This window comes from Piliocolobus tephrosceles, chromosome 15 (genome assembly GCF_002776525.5).
Source record: "Piliocolobus tephrosceles isolate RC106 chromosome 15, ASM277652v3, whole genome shotgun sequence".
In the NCBI taxonomy this organism is placed as follows: Eukaryota; Metazoa; Chordata; class Mammalia; order Primates; family Cercopithecidae; genus Piliocolobus; species Piliocolobus tephrosceles.
The window spans coordinates 91,636,836-91,651,559 of NC_045448.1; the positions used below are offsets into that span (position 1 = coordinate 91,636,836).

Consider the following 14,724-nt stretch of genomic DNA (forward strand, 5'->3'; position numbering starts at 1 on the left):
GCAACCACCTGCCAAGATGCTGTTCCAGAGAGATGCAGCTACAGACTGAAAGAGCAGCTGACCCCCGAACAATGTGGAGGTTGGGGCACTGAGCACTGGTGCAGTTGAAAACCTGTGTAGAACTTTTGCATTTCTAACTTAAGTACTAATAGCTTACTTTTGACTGCCAGCCTTAGTGATAAAATAGTTGATTAACACCGTGTTTAAGTTATTTATATTATATACTCTATTATTCCAATAAAGTATGCTAAAGAAAAAAATGTTACTAACAAAACTATAAAAATGAGAATATATATTTGCTACTTATTAATTGCATGCTCACAGGTGACACACAAAGAAGAAAATATAAGTGGATCTGCAAATTTCAAACCCAATTTATTCAAGGGTTAACTGGCCCAGGATGAATGTAGCAGTTCCCATCTGTAGTCTGGGGCTTTCCATTTGCTGTACTTCTGCTAACTTAGAATGGCAATATACATGTATTATGTTCTTTACGATCTTGGGCAGAGAACTCTGCCTATATGCATTGCTGGCCAAACGGCCTGGAATGTGTATCCCTTAGAAAGTGCTATGATTTAACTCTGTCCTCCAGAATCCATCTGTTGTAAAGTTAATTCTCAGTGTAATGGTATTGCCATGTGGGGCCTATTGGGATGTGCTTAGGTCATCAGGGTGGAGCCCTCCAGTGGAATACATTAATACCACTATAAACAGGGATTGTAAGGCTGGGATCTCTTTCTTCTCTTCTGTTCCTCTGTCATGAAAAACCATGGCCTTCCTTCCTTTGAAGGGCCCAAAACTCTTGGACTCATCTTGAACATGGAGAAAGCGGACCTTAATCTGCCCATGCCTTGATCTTAAATTTCTCATTCTCCAGAAGTGTGAGAAAATAAATTTCTGTTCTTCATGAATTGCACAGTGACAAGGAATCTGTTATAGTAGCTTGAAATAGAACAAGAGAGACACCTGACAATCAGTGAGTACAGGATGAGGGGTATACATACCCCAGCTTCCTAATCTCCCAGGTGGAACAGCCCAGAGGAATTTAGTCCATGTTTCCACATGTGGTTGATCTTCAGTTTTCCTGAGTCAGGTGGGTTGTTGATGTGTCTTTTAGCATTCGTCTTCTGTTCCCTTGCTCACTTTCCTCCTTTCCTCTCAGTGTAAATTTGCTGCTTAAACGGGAATCATCACTGCTGGTGGACTGAAACTAAGATAGTAAAAAAAAAAAAAAAAATCGTTATTCTTTTGTATGAGGGGTATTAATCATCTCAAGTCTTATCATTTCTTTATCTTTGACATGTAAGAATATTCAGGAAACAATTTGTCTTTACCAATCTATTTTAGATTGAATTTATGCAATGATTTTTTTTTTTTCTGGGTGTTAAAGCCAAAAATTAAGTTGAAAGCCACCAAACAGCTGAATGGACTCCTCTCTTGGCAGAGAGAACTTCAGAGAAATCTGAAAAACTAGGTTAGGCCATGACTGGCAGGTGGATTTAGATGTGCCTCATTATGTTCTCCTCCCTTTGGGGTTCAGACAAAACTGACCAGCATTATCATTACAGCTGAGATCTTTGGACTGATAAAACAGATGCTTTGTAACAATAAGATACCATACTCCAGCATGACAGATAATAGGCCCTGAAGAAAATCAAAATATTTTACCCTAAAAATATTTCTTTGACCTATTTGGAAGTGGCCCTGCAAAGCTGCCTGTTGTCAGGAAAATTTGCATTCTATAGAAAAGACTCCCATTACTGAGTCTTTTTAAAAGAGTCTGACATTTTTTAAAGGTCTGATAAGCAACATTCACCATCTACTCTATTTGCTACCCATAGGATTCATCTCTGTGACAAGAACCTTTGCTTCCACACCCCCTTTTCTAGACTCAAGCATTTCTTTATGATGAATTAAACTCTTTAGACAGAGTTTAACTCTTTCAACCAGTAGCCAGTCAGGAAAGCTTTGAATCCACCTATGACCTGGAAGCCCCTGCTTGAAGCTTTCCAACCTTTCCAGGACAAACTAATGTATATCTGATATGTATTGATTTATGTCTTTGCCTGTAATTCCTGTGTCTCCCTAAAGTGCATAAAACCAATGTGTAATCCAACCACCTTGGGCACATATTTACAGGACCTCCTAAGGCTGTGTTACAGGCCATAAGCCATACTTTTGGCAAAATAACTCTGTAAATTGACTGAGATCTGTCTCAGATGCTGTTTTATTTACACTGGGTCACAAAATTTGAGAATCCTCTAAAACTATCTACACATCAATATATTAATCTACAATAGTGACAGTGGAGTGAGTGAGCACACCCCAACAGATAAAACTCGCAAGTTAGAGGAACCCGAGTCTAAGACTTTGTCCAGCTCTCTTGATTCATAAAAATACTTCGTGATTTTTTAAATTTTACTTTAGAGAAGGACAACCCTGGGGAATATGTTTCTTGTTGGTGGAATCAATAAGATATCCATGTCCTCGTCTCTGGAACCCAAGTGTTATAGGAGTTATTAAGAAATTACTTAAGGCAAAGAGAGAGGAAAAGGTGTCCTTGGGAAGGTTTTGTTTCTTTTAAAGCAGCTCCAGAAACGTTTCTTGTCTAGCAGGAAAGCCCTGGCTTTTAGAGCCAGGCTTGGAAGCTTTCCTATGCAAATGCCAGCCATTAGAAACCGAATTCACCCAAACATGGCGATTCCCACCATATTCTTCCTTGTCAACACTTGTGCTTGGAGAAAAACCTAGAAAGATGCTGTAGGAAGTGGAGAGCAGCAGCACCCCACCATTAAGCTTTCAGACAGGACTGAGGACCACATGGTTAGATAGCCCATACTTCAGGGACAGATGAATTATATTTTCCGAGGGAGTACTAGAGAATCCTGCTTCAACTATCAACCTTCCTGACTACTATATCCTTGGTTTTGAAAGGTTGTAGTGTAAAAGTTAATCATAGGAATTCAATCATTCTTGTCATACCCAACAGAACCAAGAAACCAGGAGGGAAAGGCACTCAGGGTGCAAAATACTGTTGCTAGAACTCAATTGAAATAGGCCCTATTATCCCATGGAACTAATGTTTATGTTTTTTTGAATAAACATAGAAACTGACTCCCCTAGTCTTAAAACTCAAGATAGTTACATTTGTCTTATCTGAGTTCTTTTTTCAGGAAACCAACCATCAGGCCTCTAGATACTATCAAGGACCTGAAAGTTATATATCACTGAATTGGGACAGTGAGACATCAGACCCTTTGCCCATTATGGTTGCCTAACTGACCTCCTGCTTCCTGTTGACTAAATTATCTTCCTTATCCCTCCCTAATTCCTGTTTTCCCACATTTCTTCCCTGCTATATAAACCCCTAATTTTAGTAGTTCAGGGAGATACATTTGCGAATGGTGCCCCATCTCCTCGGCTGCAGCACCTGATTAACGCCTCTTCCTTGGCAATGCTTGTTGTCTTAGTCATCGGCTTTCTGTGTGGTGAGCAGCAGGATCTTCACTGAATCCCTGGTATTTCAGTAACAAAATTCTCTGCAATTGTCACTGCTTTGGCTTCTTGTAATCTGAAATCAAATTGATCCACAGCTTCTGAGATAACTTGACATAATTCTAGGATTCACTTTGTCCAGTACTGCTGACCAGCCTGAGCTTGCCAGCTCTCAACCCTTCCTAGTGCCAGTGAACTTTTTCAAAGAGTCATAGGTGACATTTTCCCTTTTCCGTAAAATGCTTACTTCTCTTTGTTCTTCCAACATATTGAAGACCATTGAGTTTTCCTGTATGTCCTATTTGGCAAATACTTCTTTGCAAGTAAAACATTAAATTTAGAGATTCATCTCTCTGTTTTATTTAGACTTCAGTAGTTTAGACTCTAATTCTCTGTATTAAGACAATTCCTGCTTAGAATATCTATAGTGGCTTCTTCTCTGTTATATGAATTCCAACTGAAGCCATAAACTAGACTCCTCAGGTGTCATGACCTCTGTCTTTATTAAATCAGCAGAGGCATTGCTATGTCTGTGCAGCTGGGGCTGAGAAAAGAAAAAGAAATTGGGATGCAGAGGTGACTTCATGTCCCCCTCTACCGACACCATCTGAGTGTGGCTGCATCTGAGGAACACTCTCAGCCCATGGAGGCATCAGGAGGAGCAGCTGGGGCAGCCCAGCCTCACGCATCTTCTCCCTGGGGGTTTATGTTCGGGTGTGTAACACTGTGGGAGGGGAACTATTATGCTGTTGACAGTAATAAACTGCAAAATCTTCAGGCTGCAGGCTGCTGATGGTGAGAGTGAAATCTGTCCCAGATCCACTGCCACTGAACCTTGATGGGACCCCACTTTGCAAAGTGGATGCAGCATAGACCAGGAGCTTCGGGGCTTTCCCTGGTATCTGCTGATACCAGGCTAACCAGCTACTAATGCCCTGACTCGCCCGACAAGTGATGGTGACTCTGTCTCCTACAGATGCAGACAAGGAAGATGTCACATCTGGATGTCACATCTGGCACCTGAGATTGGAAACATAAAAACAAATGTCCACACAATTGTAAGAGAAGTTCCCTGAAGAGCCAGGCTGTACTGAGTACACTGGGCCACGTAAATTCCTACTGTTCTCCTTCCTTACCTGGGAGCCAGAGCAGCAGGAGCCCTAGAAGCTGAGCGGGGACCCTGATGTCCATGCTGCGTCCAGACTGGGTCTAACTCCTGCACGAAGTGTAACCAGCCTATTAAGAAGTCTTCAGGGTAGGAGGACGTGCCCTGAGAACATGCAAATGAGCAGAAGATGGGGCAGACTGGGCACAGCTGCAGGGCTGGCTCATCAGAGTAACTCAGCACCAGCTCAGTGTCCCCAGGTGTTCCAGGTAAGAGCAGGGTAGCACAAATATGCCAGCAGAGAATGTGTTTCCACTGGGGACTATTTTGTTATGAGAGACAGTTTTTAGGTTTTTTTTTTTTTTTTTTTTTGACAGTTTGAAATATCCCTCAGGAATCGATGGAGTAATGTGTTTCATTGGTGTATGGGGATTATTTAGGAGAATAGTCTTGTTTGTAGGAAACACATAGTAAAACATTAGATGGTACGATTCAAAAGGCTCTCCTATGATTCCAGTTAGTGAAGGGGGTAAGTGAGCTATACTTGCAAAATGTCTGTGAGTTTAACATTGTTTCTTTCTAAAAATGTTACAAATAAAACTTATTGACGTGATGCAATGTATATTTGTAAGTATTAGGTAATGATGTTATGCCATTGTTCTTACCAGTATAAGATCAAGCAATTTACTTCAGATACACTAAAGTGATATCGTGTTCCCTCAATGCATGCAGTGCTCACAGATCCACCATTTTCAAGAGCTACCGGTCTTTATAATACCCAGAGACTAAATGGGCTGCACCTTATTCTTGTTTTGGGCTCCTCCATAGTCTACCTTCCTTTCTGCCATTGAGTATTATTTCCCAAAGTTCATCTCTTTTAGTGAGGGTGGCCACTGCATGCAGGATGTCCACACCACGCACCATCAATGCCACTTTGCTCTTTTACATTTTATCAGTGACTGGGGATATCATCCTGACCCAGACACGAGCCTCCCTGTTAACATCTTTAGGAAAGAGACACTCAGTCTCTTATCAAGCAATTGCCCATGTACATGGAGAAATCAGCTGGATCCAGATGAAAGTGGACAGGGATTTGCACTCATTATATCTCACATCTCTAATGTGCCCCAAAATGTCCCAGCCTGGCTCAGTAGCAGGGGAAGTGGATCCAACTACATCAGCATCAGTGGGCTGCAGCCTAGGGCTCCACAAAATTTTACTGATGCCTGACTAGGGGAGCCAAATCACAGTGCTGTAGCCTGTGCACAAACCTTCCTGCTGCTTTGTCTTTGCCTGTGATTTCTGTGTCTCCCAAAAATTTGTAAAACCAATCTGTAACCCAAACACCTTGGGCACAAGTTTGCAGGACCCTATAAGCCTGTGTCACAGGCCATAAGCCTTTTCTTTGGCAAAATAAACCTATAACTTGGTTGAGACCTGTCTCAGATTCTGTTTTATTTACACTGGGTCACAAAATTTAAAAATCCTCTAAAACTCTCTATACATCCATAAGTCTACAGTAGAGACAGAGGAGTGAGCTTACTCCAACAGTTAAAACTCACAAGTTAGAGGAAGCTGAGTCTAAGATTTCGTCCAACTTTCTTGTTTCATAAAAATACTTTGTGATTTTTTAAATTTTAGTTTAGAGAAGGACAATTTTGGGGAATACGTTTATGGCAGTCGAATGAATAATGTCCCCACCCCAAAAGATGTCCATGTCCTTGTCTCTGGAACCCAAGTGTTATAGGAGTTTTTAAGAAATTATTTTAGATAGAGAGGAAAAGGTGTCCTTGGGAAGGTTTTGTTTCTTTTAAAGCAGCTCCAGAAACATTTCTTGTCTGGGAGGAAAGCCCTGGTTCTTAGAGCTGGGCTGGCAAGCTTTGATATACAAATATCGGCCATTAGAAACTGAGTCCAGTCAAACATGGCGATTCCCACCTTCTTCTTCCTTGCCCCAACATGTGCCTAGCAACATGGCTGCCCCCACATATCCCCATGTGTGTAGAACATTATGGCACCCTGCATTTGCATATTAAAACACTAGGGTGGGAGGGCCAGTTTTTTCTCAGGCTACATGAATGACATGCCTGGTCATACCAAACACCTAAGCCCTATGCAAATCAGACACCACCTCCTTCAGCCTCCTCATATAAACAGCCACTTTTCCGCCGCACATGGAATTTTCTCTCTGTTCGAATCCCCCCTCCCTCTGTCTCTGTATGGGGGAACTCTTTTCTTCTTCCTTCCTTCTTGTGTATTAAACTTTTCGCTCCTTAAAACAACTTCACACGTGTCCGTGTTGTTTTAAACAAACAGGAGTGAGACTGAGAACCCTGGTGTTCCTCCAGTCATTGGAGTGGTATCATAACAATTCTACATTATATAGCAAAAAAGAACTTGATAGATGTAAGTTAAGGACTTTGCGAATAAGCAACCTGGTTATCCAGATGAAATCAATACAATCACAAAGGTCATTAAAATAAAAGAGCAGGCTCACAGTCAGAGAGGAGCTGGGACAATGGGGAAGGATGTGGCTTGAGGAAGGGAGGGGCCATGGAACCAGAAATGTGGGAGCACCTGGAAGATAAAAAGCAGAGAATACAGTTCTCTCCTCTGGAGCATCCAGAAGGATTACAGACCTACTGACACCTTAGCATTAACTCAGTGAGACTTCTGATCGCCAGAACTACAGGGTAATACATTGATGTTGTGTGAAGCCAATAAGACTGTGGTAATGTAAATGGCAGCTTTGGAAACTAATGCAAGGGGAAGAGATGTCTTTCACCTGACTGAGCGCATGGTTGTCCTCTGTTCTTGGAAATATTTCCACCTTGTCTTCTGGTGTCAGTTATGACAAGAGACAGAGAAAATTTCTCCGAGAGAAAAGCTAGCATGAGAATTCTTTTTAGCTAGAAAATATCTTGGATAAAGTCCCACGATTATCTCTTATACGATCTGGGTGTCACAGAGTTTAGGGGTCAGATCTCACAGCACGTGATAGGAGGAAGAGGGTTTTGTTTGTTGGTTTATTTTCGTATTAGGAGGGAAATTAGATTTTCAGGACACAATCTGTGAGGGACAGACTGAGTCAGAGCTATTGTAAGAGAAAGAGGAGATGTGGAAGGAGTCAGGGCAATGAAACATGTGTCCCTATTCCCAAATCTAAAAGAAAGTCATTGATTTCAGAAGGTGAAGCGAAGCTCTTCACCTTCCATCTTCTTAGGAAGGATCAAATTCTTCCCAGAGTCCCTGCCCCTCCTTCACTCCCCTGACATTGCACTGTGGAGCTCATCACATGTGCCCTTAATCCCTGCTCCTGTCCCAGGCTGGGAGAAGCTCACTGACCTCACCATGCCCAGCAGGATAGAGCTGGTGCCCTACGCACCAAAGGAGAAGAGGATGGTTTCTGTGCAGGCGATAAGAGTTTTACCGCATGTTACATTTCACTGTAATTCTAAGTAAAGTTGTGTGGAGAGAAGAGAAGATATGGGCAACTTTATCTGGTGGGGCTGGAAGAGACCAGGCTCTGAGAATGACAATGAATTCACATGTCTAATTTTCCAGGTGGCAAATGCTAGCTTTAGAAATTGTGGAAATATAGACTTTGAGTTTAAGAACAAGATAGACTTTCAGGTACTGCAGTAAATGAGGAGACATTTGGAATAGGGTCCTTAGCCCAGGGCTAAAGTCAGGCTGGCAGTGCCTGAGAGTTGCCAGGCGCTGGTCCAGCACTGTGGGGGAAGCATCTGCTCTCCTGAGCCAAAGGCTGAGGACCTGGGAGGAACCACAGGCCCTGACCACAGGGCTGCCTGGCAGGGGCTTGAGGGAAGGAAACTGCTCACAAATTCAGAGGAGCTGCATTAAGCATATATCCTGCAGCCTGCCAAGAGTGAAAGCGTCAGAGACTTTCACTGGGCTCCAGGGTCCTGAATGACTTTGACTCTGTTGGAGTCAAAGAGGGAGGGCTAGCAAATGTCCTCAAAGTCTTTACTCAGCCAGACTCTGTTCTGCTTGGAAAGAAAAGAAACACCTGCTACACAAATAAACATAACATTATGTGTATCTGTAATAAGAATTTCTAATATAAATTTTACATATTGAATACATATATTTTAGAAATAACTTGTATTTATATATTTGAATATTCTATGTATCTATTTACGAATAAATATGTGGTACATGTTCATATATAAAGAGATATAATTTTGGTTGCTAGTATAAGGTATAGTTTTAAACTTTAATAAATTGAATGTGAACATTAAAAATGAGCACTGGGTGCACCACCTCACGGCCCCTCCTCACTCCAGGGCCTGAGGGTCATAAAGCTCAGGACTCTCTTCGATATCCCCCCTGGGCAGAGAGCAGTGAACTGCCCATTGCTGAGGATCATGAGTGACCTGAGGGGCGTCTGTGGAATCACAGAGCAGCAGATGCCCAGGAGATGCATAGTAAGTCTGGCTCCTGAATGGAAGGAAGTTTTGTCCCCAGAGCTCAGCATAGACAAGTCCTCTTCTGGTCATTTCTGTCAAACGAAGCAGCACATGTGGCTCAGAGGCTGCATGGTCACAGGATGAAACCTTCCATGACTCATTCCCAACTTCCCCTCTGCCCAGCTTTCATGGCTCACCAGCTGCTGGGACTCTGTTGACAACAGCCTATGTCTGCCTCACATACAAGCTTCTCAATAGTTGCCATTTTATTTTCTGGTCTCCAATAACCACAACTTGGCAACCATGACCCTTCCACAAAGATTCATGGAGTGGGGTCAGAACTAGGGTTCAGCAATGTGCCGGGGCATGTATGTAAGAGAAACAAGGCATGGACAGCCCATGTCTGAAGTGAGGATGAATTTTCATCATGAATTCGGAGTAGGAGGTGGGAGAAAACATCCGGACATGCTCCGTGCAGTGATGCCCACAAAATATACTAGATGTGCCCATAGAGGTGGTGGGAAGGGGGTGTGAGGCAAAGAGAAGATGTGAATTCAGAGGTATCCCCCAGCCTGTTCCTCTGATAATGTTTCAGACCCTTAGCAGCCCCTGTGCAGAGCTGTTACTAGGGAAGATTTGTGCAGGACAAGGACAGGTGGGGTGAAAACCTACTTCTGAAGGCATCTTGGTTGCTGATGGCCAGAGTAACATCTGGACCAGGCAGGGATCATGTCCAGGAGGGCAGCAGGAGCCAGCGGGAGCTCAGAGCCAGGCCCAGGTTCTGCTGGTGCCAGGCTAGGATGTTCTTCATACTCTGGCCAGCTCTGCAGATGACAGTGAGCCCCTCACCTGAGACACATGGAGGGGGATGAAGATGGCATCCACATAACATGCTCACTGTCATCCAAGTAAGGGAACAGACATGCAGACCCCCAAATATTAATACCAGGCTTGTAGTTCATCCAACTTGGTGCAATTCTGATCAGAAGGAAAAACAGGCTAATAACTTCATCATCAAGGAAATTTCATGTTTAATACAAACTATCTGAGGATGAAGCCTGAGTTCCCCTTCCACACCAGGCAGTCAGAACAGCAAGAACAAGAGGAGAAAAGATGGGTCCCAAAGTCCACAAGGTGCCTCCTGAGGCTGATCCTGCTCAGAGAAGGTGGCGACAGTGGATGAGTCTACTGGGACTGCCACACCAACATACCCTGAGCTGGATGACTTGAGCCGTAGACATTTATTGCTAATTTATTAAACATTTATTGCAAATGTATTAGAACCCTGAAAGGTTCAAGATCAAGGTCCAGAAGGATTTGCTTTCTGGTGAGAACCCTGTTTCTTGTTTACAGATGTCATCTCTGGATACATACTCACATGGGTTCAGCAGTGTGCTGGGGCATGTGTAGGAGAAGCAAGTGCATGCTTTCCTCAGTGCATGCTTGTAGGCTGGTGAGGGGTTAAAGAACAGCTCAATGATATTTCTTTTCTATTAGAATACAAATCCTGTTAAGTCAAAACCCCATTGTTTTCACCTCATTTGACCCTAATTTCCTCTTCATAACCTCTATGTCTAAGTACAGTAATATTGGAGTTTGGAGATTCAAAATATGAATTTGTGAATCAAAATTCAGTTCATAGCAGGAGTGCTTTGAGGATACAGCCAAGGCAGTAGGAAGGACAAGGCGAGGCTTCCAGTCTCAGAGCACAGAGGGCGTTTTCCTACCACTCAGCACACTGGCAGCTCCTCCCAGGTGATTCAGGTCACACATGAGACCCTATCCCACCTTGGGGGCAGCCTGCTGATACTGGAACAATACCACCCTTAATTTCACTATTTCTAAGATCAGACTTCCTATCTTATGTTTATTATGGGGTTTGTCCAATGGCAAGGTTTGTGACTTACCCTTCAATGGCAGGCTTATGACAAAATATCAAATAGAATTTTAGATGCTGCTTTCTAATAAGACTTGATTGAGTTTTTTCATTGGTTTTCATGGAGTTGATTTTATTACATCCATCAATAGGCTGCATTCTATAGGGAACACAAAATGATTCCTCTCCTCAATAAACCAGTCACCTTGTTGAGGATAAGGTGTGTTCAGAAAAGATGATCACAAAAACTTTGGAGCTAGAGTCTGTGATCCATGTGAGATGCCAATGATGTGGTTCTGGAAAAGAGATAGTGAGGTTGTGAGGGGCCCTGGAGGGCACAGTGGAGGGCTAGGCTGGGGAATAGAGGGCCCCTGGTCTGGATGTGTCTACTCAGCTTCATTCCTCTCATTCTTGAAACAGTGGCTGCACCAGCCAGGAAGCATCTGAGACCACCTGATTCTCTGGAATAACAGCTGCTGAGGTATGTGCTGTGAGCTATAAAACTGTGTGTCAGTGTAACCATTTAGATGAGCACTAATGAAAATAATTTTTTAAGATGATGAAAATTTATGCTTTGCAAGGGTAGCCATTATATGTCATATGTGGCTCCTGAGCACTTGAAATGTAGTGAAAACAACTAAGGAACTACATTGTTAATTTTAGTTAATTCTAATGTACATGTTTGTGGCTGGGCACTGCTAGTGTTTGCATGGGAGACAGAGAAGTTTGAGACAGTCACAAACAGCAATGTCATCAGGACAACCAATCTGCTAAATGTTAAGCAGAGATAATCCCAGGACCATCACACCAAGCTGGGGTGGACAAGGTGGAAAGAGCTTATGAGTGAATCTTTGGAACCTTTCCCAGATTCTGCTGCTTCTAGATGGATGATGTAAACTCTCCACCTTGAAGACACTGAAAGGGAAGCTAGCACCTGGGAAGCTGAGTGTTTCTCCCAGAATTTGAGGCAGAAACAGAGCACAAATCTTCCCTAGTATTACTGATGTCCCTCTCTCTAGGCTTCTGAGCAGAGTGGTGCTGTCTGATCAAGTGGGAGGTGAATGCTGTGCTCCCTAATCAATAGTATTTCTCAGTTCCATGAGACATATGAACCCTGTCACATGCAGCCCCCGCAGTTGAAGCCAGAGCACCATGATCAGTGTCCAGTGCTGCCCCTACCTTAGGTGATCCCACCCCACAGGACCTGGTGATGAAGGCTTGAGTGACAGGGAAGGGCTTTGGGGAGTCTGCCAATTAGCAATAAGGGTACAGACCTGGGCTTCCAGCTTCTGAGCAAGGGAACATTCTATGTCCTGGGTGTGATCCAGGTCAAGGTGTTTGATAAAAGATATTACAATAAATTATATTCTTAAGAAATTGAAAACACACAAGGCATCTGATTATTATAGGACTGTTTGGGTTTTATACTACTAAAGTGGTAAAAATAAATTTTTCAATGTGCAGTAGTTTATTGGGAATCTCCCAACCTCTGCCCTTCCCGTAATGACTCCATGGTCTTTGCAGGTTGTATGGTCACTTGGCTGCTGCCATACCACTCAGATGCATCCTCAGTACAACCCCAAGATCTTCCCCAAACAGCTTAAACGAACAGCTTCTACCTCCAGATACCTCATACCATTGCCTAATTTTTATGCAATTTATTAACTACTGAAATTATTCTATTCAGTTTCATTATATAGTTATTGTTCTGTGCATGGCTTATTCCCCTACTGAATATTAGTACTTGGAATCAAAAATTATCTTATTTATTTACATGCACTTGACCCTCAAATGATAGCATTTATTGATTCTGAAAACTCTGACATTAATTTAAATCCCTTAAAAGCAGCTATATACTTCTTTTTTTAATTAGAAGAAATATGGTGCAATCTTCTCAACTAAGGAAACTAAACGACTTTTACAGTTGAAAATGATTAACTAGACGTGGGAAAACATATTGACAAAAGTAGCAAACATTATCTTGATGTTAAATAAACACAGTTTGCATGTAAAGTATACAATTATGATTAATTGTATTCAACACAGGAGGAAGAAAGGCCCTCATAGTTGGTGGAACTTGCTGGAGAGGGTGGGGGAGTCAGCCCTTAGAAGCAGAGGAGGAGATGATGAGTGATCTCAGGCAGGCATCCAAAACCAGGACCTAATATCATTCATTACAATGTTCTTTTCCTTAAGGTTTGATATTTTCAGGAAGTCCTGCTGGAAAACTTTTGGGCATATTCAGAGAATACATAGAATAAAGATTAAAAACAGTATATTTCAAAATACTATTAAACAACTCAGATACACAGAAACTGAAGTATCTGATAAAATATAATATCTTCCTCACCCATTCTTGATATTTGGGTTTAACCAATCATGGCTCAAAATTTGACATCCTCCATATTGTGTTCTCCAACGTGAAACATCATATGCCTGAAATCATAATGTAGACATATTTTTTTATCATATTTTTCACTTTGGAATAAAATATGTGTTGTATGGTAAAAAAAAAAAAAAGTTTATTGAAAAGTGATATAGCTTTTTGTGACCAAATATGATGAAAATCATTAATTAAAGTGTCACTTACTGTGATGTCAGTCTGCATCGCTAATAACTAGATCATATCCCCAAATTTATTTTTGAATGTGTAGATAAGTGCACAACAAGCAACATCAAACAAATGAACTTAGTTTACATTAGAATCACCAAGTGTTCACAGTAGGATATTGGTCTCACAATTAAGTACGGCCAAATTAAAAAAATACATCTTCAAACAGCACTTTGGATTTTAGATGAGAAGGAAAGAGGAGAGAGACAATGTTTCTGATGTGCAGAACAGAAATTCTCTCTAAGGATCATGGGTGATCCTCCTGTAATTCCTATGTCCAGCAAGATATGAAACAAAATGTCCATTTAGTTTTATCACCTTCTTTAAGCTCCCAAAGTTACATTCTCTTGCTTGGGAGTGCCTTGGTACACTCAACTTTTGGTGAAGCACTTCACATTGAAGAATTGAGGATTCTTGATTTCAACCTCTTTAGGCCTGGAGCCCTATCCTGCTCCTAAGACTGGCAATAAATGATTCATTTCTTTTTTTACTTTAGATAAATATTATTTTGGAGACAGTCTTCTTTTCAAAAGCCCTAGCTGAATGTCTATATTTATATTGCCTATGGACCAGTTTTCATACATGAAAACCTAAATATCCATTGCTTGCTGAACTCCCCGTTGACTCCTACACTGATGAAAGTGAACCTTAATGTTAATCTGACTTATAAAGCCTCAGGCTTCAGGGGATTTCTTTGGAAATAAGATCACTGTGTGACTCCTTTGAACCTACACTCACTGACACCTGAGTTCATGGGCTCTTTTGTTGCTACATCTCCAGGCCATCACCTATTCCCCTTCTACTCTTTACCCTTTAAAACCTATTTGCCATAAATGAATTACTATTTCTCTGAAGAAAAATCTGAAGTTTGTGTGTGTTTGTTTATTTTTTACCAACTTGTAGAAAATAGTTTATGTAAGTCTATGGAAGGAAAAGGGAGTGGTAATCTTCAACTGCTGTGCACATATTCTGAAAAAGACTGTTGTTAAAGATGAAGTTATAAGACAGTGACTCTTGGGTTTCAACTCTGCTGGTTGTGGCAGATGTCATGGTATTGCATAGATCATTGCCCCAGATGCCCCTACAATGATTAGAAGAACAGGGTACCCGCAGTTTCTCTGTTCAGCAAGGCTGAGCTCATTTATGTTCTGGGTTGTAACTCAGTGTAAGGAAAACTGTTGCTCTGCTGACAGTAATAAGTTGCAGC

General features: G+C 41.9%; 1 long non-coding RNA gene and 1 gene segment (V, D, J or C); one reads left to right on the forward strand and one right to left on the reverse strand.

Moving 5' to 3' along the window:
* LOC111534338 overlaps nucleotides 1-14,724 on the reverse strand; it is a 783,107-nt gene that overhangs the window by 555,402 nt on the left and 212,981 nt on the right.
* LOC113220071 overlaps nucleotides 1-14,724 on the forward strand; it is a 40,934-nt gene that overhangs the window by 22,473 nt on the left and 3,737 nt on the right. Inside the window, exon 3 of the long non-coding RNA XR_003307020.1 lies at nucleotides 11,327-11,387. This is a non-coding gene — a long non-coding RNA (uncharacterized LOC113220071). The remainder of the gene's footprint in view (nucleotides 1-11,326; nucleotides 11,388-14,724) is intronic.